The following is an 8,057-nucleotide window of genomic DNA, read 5'->3' as shown; positions in this document are numbered from 1 at the left end:
GCCTTTTAGTTTTGTTGATTGTTTCCTTTGCAGTGCAGAAGGTTTTTATCATCATGAGTCCCAATAGTTCATTTTTGCTTTTAATTCCCTTGCCTTCAAGGATATGTCAAGTAAGAAATCGCTGTGGCTGAGGTCAGAGAGGTTTTTTCCTGCTTTCTCCTCTAGAGTTTTGATGGTTTCCTGTCTCACATTCAGGTCCTTTATCCACTTTGAGTTTATTTTTGTGAATGCTGTAAGAAAGTGGTCTAGTTTTGTTCTTCTGCATGTTGGTGTCCAGTTCTCTCAGCACCATTTGTTAAAGAGACTGTCTTTTTTCCATTGGATATTCTTTCCTGCTTTGTCAAAGATTAGTTGGACATACGTTTGTGGGTCTAGTTCTGGGGTTTCTATTCTATTCCATTGGTCTATGTGTCTGTTTTTGTGGTAATACCATGCTGTCTTGATGATTATAGCTTTGTAGTAAAGGCTAAAGTCTGGGATTGTGATGCCTCCTGCTTTGGTCTTCTTCAAAATTACTTTTGGCTTCAAAATTACTTCGGGGTCTTTTGTGGTTCCATATAAATTTTAGGATTGCTTGTTCTGGCTTCAAGAAGAGTGCTTGTGCAATTTTGATTGGGATGAATTGAATGTGTAGATTGCTTTGGGTAGTATTGACATTTTAACAATATTTATTCTTCCAATCCATGAGCACGGAATGTTTTTCCATTTCTTTATATCATCTTCAATTTCCTTCATAAGCTTTCTATAGTTTTCAGCATACAGATCTTTTACATCTTTGGTTATGTTTATTCCTAGGTATTTTATGCATCTAGGTGCAATTGTGAATGGGAACAGGTTCTTTATTTGTCTTTCTGTTGCTTCATTATTAGTGTATAAGAATGCAACTGATTTCTGTACATTGATTTTGTATCCTGCAACTTTGCTGAATTCATGTATCAGTTCTAGCAGACTTTTGGTGGAGTCTATCGGGTTCTCCATGTATAATACAATGTCATCTGCAAAAAGTGAAAGTTTGACTTCCTCTTTGCCAATTTTGATGCCTTTGATTTCCTTTTGTTGTCTGATTGCTGATGCTAGGACTTCCAACACTATGTTCAACAACTTCGTTGAGAGTGGACATCCCTGTCATGTTCCTGATCTCAGGGGGAAAGCTCTCAGTTTTTCCCCATTGAAGATGATGTTAGCTGTGGGCTTTTCATAACTGCTTTTTATGATGCTTAAGTATGATCCTTCTATCCTGCCTTCTCGAGGGTTTTTATTAAGAAAGCGTGCTGAATTTTGTCAAATGCTTTTTCTGCATTGATTGACAGGATCATATGGTTCTTTTCTTTTCTTTTATTAATGTGATGTATCACATTGATTGATTTGCGAATATTGAACAAGCGCTACAGCCCAGGAATGAATCCCACTTGATCATGGTGAATAATTCTTTTTATATGCTATTGAATTCGATTTGCTAGTAGTACTTGTTGAGAATTTTTGCATCCATATTCACCAGGGATATTTGCCTGTGGTTCTTTTTTTTTTTTTTGCTGGGTCTCTGTCTGGTTTGGGAATCAAAGTAATGCTTGCTTTGTAGAATGAGTCTGGAAGTTTTCCTTCCCTTTCTGTTTTTTGGAACAGCTTGTGAAGGAGAGGTATTATCTTTGCTTTAATGTCTGGTAGAATTCCCCAGGGAAGCCATCTGGTCCTGGACTCTTACTTGTTGGGAGATTTTTGATAACTGATTCAGTTTCTTCGCTGGTTATGGGTCTTTTCAAGTTTTGTATTTCTTCCTGTTTGAGTTTTGGAAGTGTGTGTGCTTAAGAATTTGTCCATTTCTTCCAGGTTGTCCAGTTTGTTGTCATATAATTTTTAATAGTATTCCCTGATAATTGCTTGTATTTCTGAGGGAATGGTTGTAATAATTCCATTTTCATTCATGATTTTAATATATTTGCGTCATGTTCCTTTTCTTTTTGAGAACCCTGGCTAGAAGTTTATCAATTTTATTTATTTTTCCAAAAAACCATCTCTTGGTTTCATTGATCTGCTCTACTGTTTTTTTTAGATTCTATATTGTTTATTTCTGCTCTGATCTTTATTATTTCTCTTCTTCTGCTGGGTTTGGGGTGTCTTTGCTATTCTGCTTCTATTTCGTTTAGGTGTGCTGTTAGATTTTGTATTTGGGATTTTTCTTTTTTCTTGAGATAGGCCTGGATTGCAATGTATTTTCCTCTCAGGACTGCCTTTGCTGCATCCCAAAGCATTTGGATTCTTGCATTTTCATTTTTATTTTCATTTATTTCCATATATTTTTTAAATTTCTTCTCTAATTGCCTGGTTGATCCATTCATTCTTTAGTAGGGTGTTCTTTAACCTCCATGCTTTTGGAGGTTTTCCAGACTTTTTCCTGTGGTTGATTTCAAGTTTCATAGCATTGTGGTCTGAAAGTATGCATGGTATGATCTCAATTCTTGTATACTTATGAAGGGCTGTTTTGTGACTCACTATGTGATCTATCTTGGAGAATGTTCCCTGTGCCGTCTAGAAGAAAGTATATTCTGTTGCTTTGGGATGCAGAGTTCTAAATATATTTGTCAAGTCCATCTGATCCAATGTATCATTCAGGGCTCTTGTTTCTTTATTGATCCTGTGTCTAGATGATCTATCCGTTGTTGTAAGTGGCATATTAAAGTCCCCTGCAGTTACCTCATTCTTATCAATAAGGTTGCTTATGTTTGTGATTAATTGTTTTATATATTTGGGGGCTCCCATATTCGGCACATAGACATTTGTAATTGTTAGCTCTTTCTGAAGGATAGACCCTGTCATTATTACATAATGCCCTTCTTCATCTCTTGTTACAGCCTTTAATTTAAAGTCTAGTTTGTCTGATATAAGTATGGCTACTTCAGCTTTCTTTTGATGTCCAGTAGCATGATAGATAGTTCTCCATCCCCTCACTTTCAATCTGGAGGTGTCCTCAGGCCTAAAATGAGTCTCTTGTAGTTAGCAAATAGATGGGTCTTGTTTTTTTTTATCCATTCTGATACCCTATGTCTTTTGGTTGGAGCATTTAGTCCATTTACTTTCAGTGTTATGATGGAAAAATAAGGGTTTAGAGTCATTGTGATGTCTGTAGGTTTCATGCTTGTAGTGATGTCTCTTGTATTTTGTGGTCCTTGAAACATTTCACTGACAGAGTTCCCATTAGGTTCTCTTGTAGGGCTGGTTTAGTGGTGATGAATTCCTTCAGTTTTTGGTTGTTTGGGAAGTTCTTTATCTCTCCTTCTATTCTGAATGACAGACTTGCTGGATAAAGGATTCTCAGCTGCATATTTTTTCTGTTCATCACATTGATGATTTCCTGCCATTCCTTTCTGGCCTGCCAAGTTTCAGTAGATAAGTCTGCCACTAGTCTTATGGGTCTCCCTTTATGTTAGAGTGTGTTTATTCCTAGCTGCTTTCAGAATTCTCTCTTTATCCTTGTATTTTGCCAGTTTCACTATGATATGTCATGCAGAAGACTGATTCAAATTACATCTGAAGGGAGTTCTCTTTGCTTCTTGGATTTCAATATCTTTTTCCTTCCCCAGATCAGGGAAGTTCTCAGCTATGATTTGCTCATGTACCCCTTCAGCTCCTTTCTCTCTCTCTTCTTCTGGAATTCCTATGATATGGATATTGTTCCATTTGATTGCATCAATTAGTTCTCTAATTCTTCCCTCATACTCCTGGATTTTTAAAATCTTTTTCTCAGCTTCCTCTTTTCCATAATTTTATCTTCTAATTTGCCTATTCTCCTCTGCCTCTTCATTCTGTGCTATGGCCGCCTCCATTTTATTTTGCACCTCATTTATAGCATTTTTTAGTTCCTCATGACTATTTTTTAGTCCCTTGATCTCTATAGCAATAGATTCTCTCCTGTCCTCTATGATTTTTTCAAGCCCAGCAATTAATTTTATGACTGTTATTCTAAATTATTTCCTTTATATTGCTTAAATCGGTTTTGATCAGTTCGTTAGCTGTCGCTACTTCCTGGAGTTTCTTTTGAGGAGAATTCTTCTGTTTCATCATTTTGGGTAGTCCCTATGGTAGCTCCAGACTGCAGGGCACTTCCCCTGTGCTGTCTAGAGAAACATATGTCAGTGGGCAGGCCCTCAGTCACCTAATGTATGCCCCTGCCCATCTTGGGTCACAGTCAGACTGGTGTGTACCTGAGTGTCTCCCAGGGGTAGGCCTCACTGTGGAGTGGTCCTTGCAACATTTCACTCACAGAATCCCCCTTAGGATATCTTGTAAGGCTGGTAGTCCTCTCCCAGGGGCAGGACTCAGTGGGGAGTTGTTGGCCCCTGTCTGGGCTGCTTGCACACTGCCAGGCTTGTGGTGCTGATTCGATAGGATCTGGCCAAGGGTGTATTAGATGGTGTGGATCTGCAATGTGCCCAGGGGTGGGAGGGGTCAGCTTAGCTAGCTTTGCCATTGGTGGTCCTCTGCAGGAGGGGCCCTGCAACAGCAGGAGGGAAGCAGTCCCCTAGGAGGGTTGCATCCACAGAAGCACAGCATTGGGCATTTTCACAGTGCAAGCAAGTTTGATGACGGGAACTGTTACCTTTGGAACTTTGGCTGGGGGATGGGAGAGGGAAATCGTGCTTTCCAGCGCCTTTGTTCCCCTGCTGAGCTCTGTCCTTCCAGGGCTTCCCAGGGCTTCCCAACTTTCCCTCCCAGTGTCCTCTTGCCCTCTCCACTCTCTGAGAGCAGTACTGTTGACTTTTAACATTCTAGATGTTAAGTCCCACTTGCTGTCAGAACTCACAGAGTTCAGCCCCTCTGTCTTTGCAAGCCAGACTTCGGGGGCTCTGCCTTGCCTGGTGGGCTGCCCTTCTACCACCCCGTCTCCCTCCTGCCCGTTTGTGTAGCACACACCGCCTCTCTGCCCTTCCTACCCTCTTCATGGGCCTCTTGTCTATGGTTGCTCCAGAGAGTCCATTCTGCTAGTCTTCTGGTGGTTTTCTGGGTTATTTTGGCAGATGAGGGTAGAATCTAATTGATCAGCAGGATGAGGCGAGCCAGCGTCCTCCTATGCTGCCATCTTCTACAACTGTAGATCTAGACTTTATCTTTAGCTCTCCAGGTTCTGCAGTAGTGTGAGGTCTTGAGCTTGTGAGTGTAATGAATAAATTAGATAGCTGATACATGACTGGCACTTAGTTCAGTGCTCTGTACTTCATGAATGTCGTGAAAACATAGTCGTAACTATATGTAGTTTCAAAAACTACAGAAAAATATTAGTGCCCCAAGAATACCTCTGGAATTATGATTGATTTGATGACTACCTTTCTACATATTATAAATAATTTTTCCTGTTCTTTAAGACTTTCAGTCATGTTAAAATAGAAATGCCTGTAGGAATTATTATACTACACTGTTAACCTTATTAGTCCTTTGCAGTTCACTTCAGTGGTGGATACATTTATGACATATTTTTTTGATAACACAATTTGAGAAGCATTCAGATTGAAAAAATAAGATTTGATTCCTTATTGGACTCTAAGGATGATGAAAACTTGCAATACCCACAATACATTGAACTTATTTCAAAAAATTGTACAGGATAGCACTAGGTAACAATATTCAGGTCCTCTGTGTCTTGATATTAGGCTAGAATATATATGATGTGAAAGACTGGGGAATGTTTATTGGGTTCGGACATTTTTAAGTATTGTCATGTTAAGTAACCAGGATGTATGCTTTCAGTTGCAGCTTTTTTTCTGTCCTTGCAACTTAATGATCCTGTGAATCACTGGATAGAATGTAAATAACAAAGCTGCCCTAGTGGGCTGCTTACCTAATTCCTTTATTCATCCCTCAGCAAAAAAGCAAGAAGTCATATTTATTTTACTCACTATGAAATCCATGGATGAGGTGGCAAGTGACCTTGCAGAATGTACAGTCAAGGCAAACTGGCAATGAGTACTTCCTGTCTTTTCGAAGACATATGTAATGGCTCTTGGTCTGTTTTCCTGGGTCACAGATCAATAGAATTTCTTTAAAAGGTGCTGTCTGTTGATTCTACCAAATGGGTAATGGCCATGTAACTTGTTCTAAATAAGAGTGTTTAAGAAGAAAACTAGTTCGGTGGAGGTTTGATTTCAGCAACTGTTCCCAAGCAAAATCATTGTTAAGGATCACTCAGATTTCAAGACCCTTAATCCACATTTTCTTCATCATTACCCTCATTAGCTCTTTTAGGGGAGCAAAATTTGCCACCCTAAATTGTGTCCCTTTGGTATGTTGATTATATTAAGCTGGTTATTTTTAAGTTTGTTTGTTTGTTTAGAGGTCACATCCCTTGCATGAGCTGGAGAGGAGCAGAGAGAGAGAAGGAGAGAGAAAGAATCCCAAGTAGGCTTCACACTGTCAGTATAGAGTCTGGTGCAGAGCTTGATCTCACAAAGTGGGAGACCATGAACTGAGCCAAAACCAAGATTGGACCCTTAACCAACTGAGCCACCCAAGAGCCCCCTTAAGCTGGTTATTTTTAAGAAACTGCAGATAAAGGCTGAGGCATAACCAACTTCCACTTCCAACATCTTTTGTTTAGCTGAAGATGGTAGTTAAGGTGATGGCTTTGGTCATTTTGGGGAGTTACTCTGTTTTCCTGGATCTCTCCCCTGTGTATAAGAGGTATACATCTTGTTAAACTTATGTTTGTTTTTCTCCTATTAATTTTCCTTGTATCACTTTAATTATTATGATATTGCTATACCTGTATACCAGAATTAAACAATTAAATAAATAGATTGAAGATGGTGGGAGCCTACTTTCTCACTATTTTATGATTTATGTGGTAATTGATGAGAGTCAGAAACATCAGTAGCTCAAGTATAGCTAAATATCGATACAATTTCTATGTAAAACTATAGAAATATTGATAGACTTGTGTGTATGCATGCACTGGTATACATAAATATTTCCTTTCTCTGTTAGCTGACAAGCTTAAAAGTAATAACACCTCAGTGACAAGTAAACCCAGTTTGGGTTTTAATGCTCTTCTTTAATAAGAGGAATGGGGGCTCCTTGGAGAAATAGTTGATCCTAAGACTGGACCAGGTAATATACAATGTGAGTGTGGAACAAATTTTAGTGCCAGAAAGCAAAGAAGTGCTAAAAAAACAAAACAAAAAAAAAATTGATGACATGATGAAGGTATGTCAAAGAGCACAGAAACCAACTTAAAATTACCCAAGGTCCACAACTGAAATAATTTGAGCAGAAAAATCAATAAGGTAGTATTGGATTATAACCCAAATATAACATAAATATCCATACTGATAGAAATAAATGACTAAGTAATAAATAGGGAGAAAAACAAATCTGTGCCAAATAATTCTAAATAATTTATATAGATCCTTTCTACTCAAAGAAGAGACCATACCTTCCCAGTACTTAAGCACATTGTTGTTTCCTTCCTAAGAGACTGTATGCAGGAAAAAAAAAAAAATAATAAGTCTACAGTTGAGAAGCTTATGAAACACTAACACAGCCAGGTGATCAAGGTCAACTTCAACAGTCATAAATCATGTTGATTGTATTTACACTTGATATGATGTGATGACAGTGACAATTTACCTCTGTGATCTCCTCCCTGGAGCACACTCCTCTAGACTAATTATAAGAAAACATCAGACATATTCTAATACAAGGTTTCCTACAAAATAACCTGATTGGTACTTCTCAAAATTGTCAAGGCCTCCAAAACAAGGAAAGTCTAAGGAACTCTCACAGCTAAGAGGTACCTAAGGAAACATGATAACTACATGTAACATGGTATTGTGGATGGACCCCTGGAACAGAAAAAGGACATTGGGTAAAAAATAAAGAAAACTCAGGGTGCCTGGGTGGCTCAGTTGGTTAAGCCTCCAACTCTTGATCTCAGCTCAGGTCATGATCTCATGGTTCTTGAGTTCGAGCCCCACATTGGACTCTGTGCTGCAGCATGGAGTCTGCTTGGAACTCTCTCTCCCTCTCTCTGCCCCTACCCCACTTGTGCTCTCGCTTTCAGTGTCTCTAAC

The sequence above is a fragment of the Panthera onca genome, chromosome D3 (assembly GCF_046562875.1).
Source record: "Panthera onca isolate mPanOnc1 chromosome D3, mPanOnc1 haplotype 2, whole genome shotgun sequence".
NCBI lineage: Eukaryota > Metazoa > Chordata > Mammalia > Carnivora > Felidae > Panthera > Panthera onca.
This window is presented reverse-complemented; position numbering follows the sequence as displayed.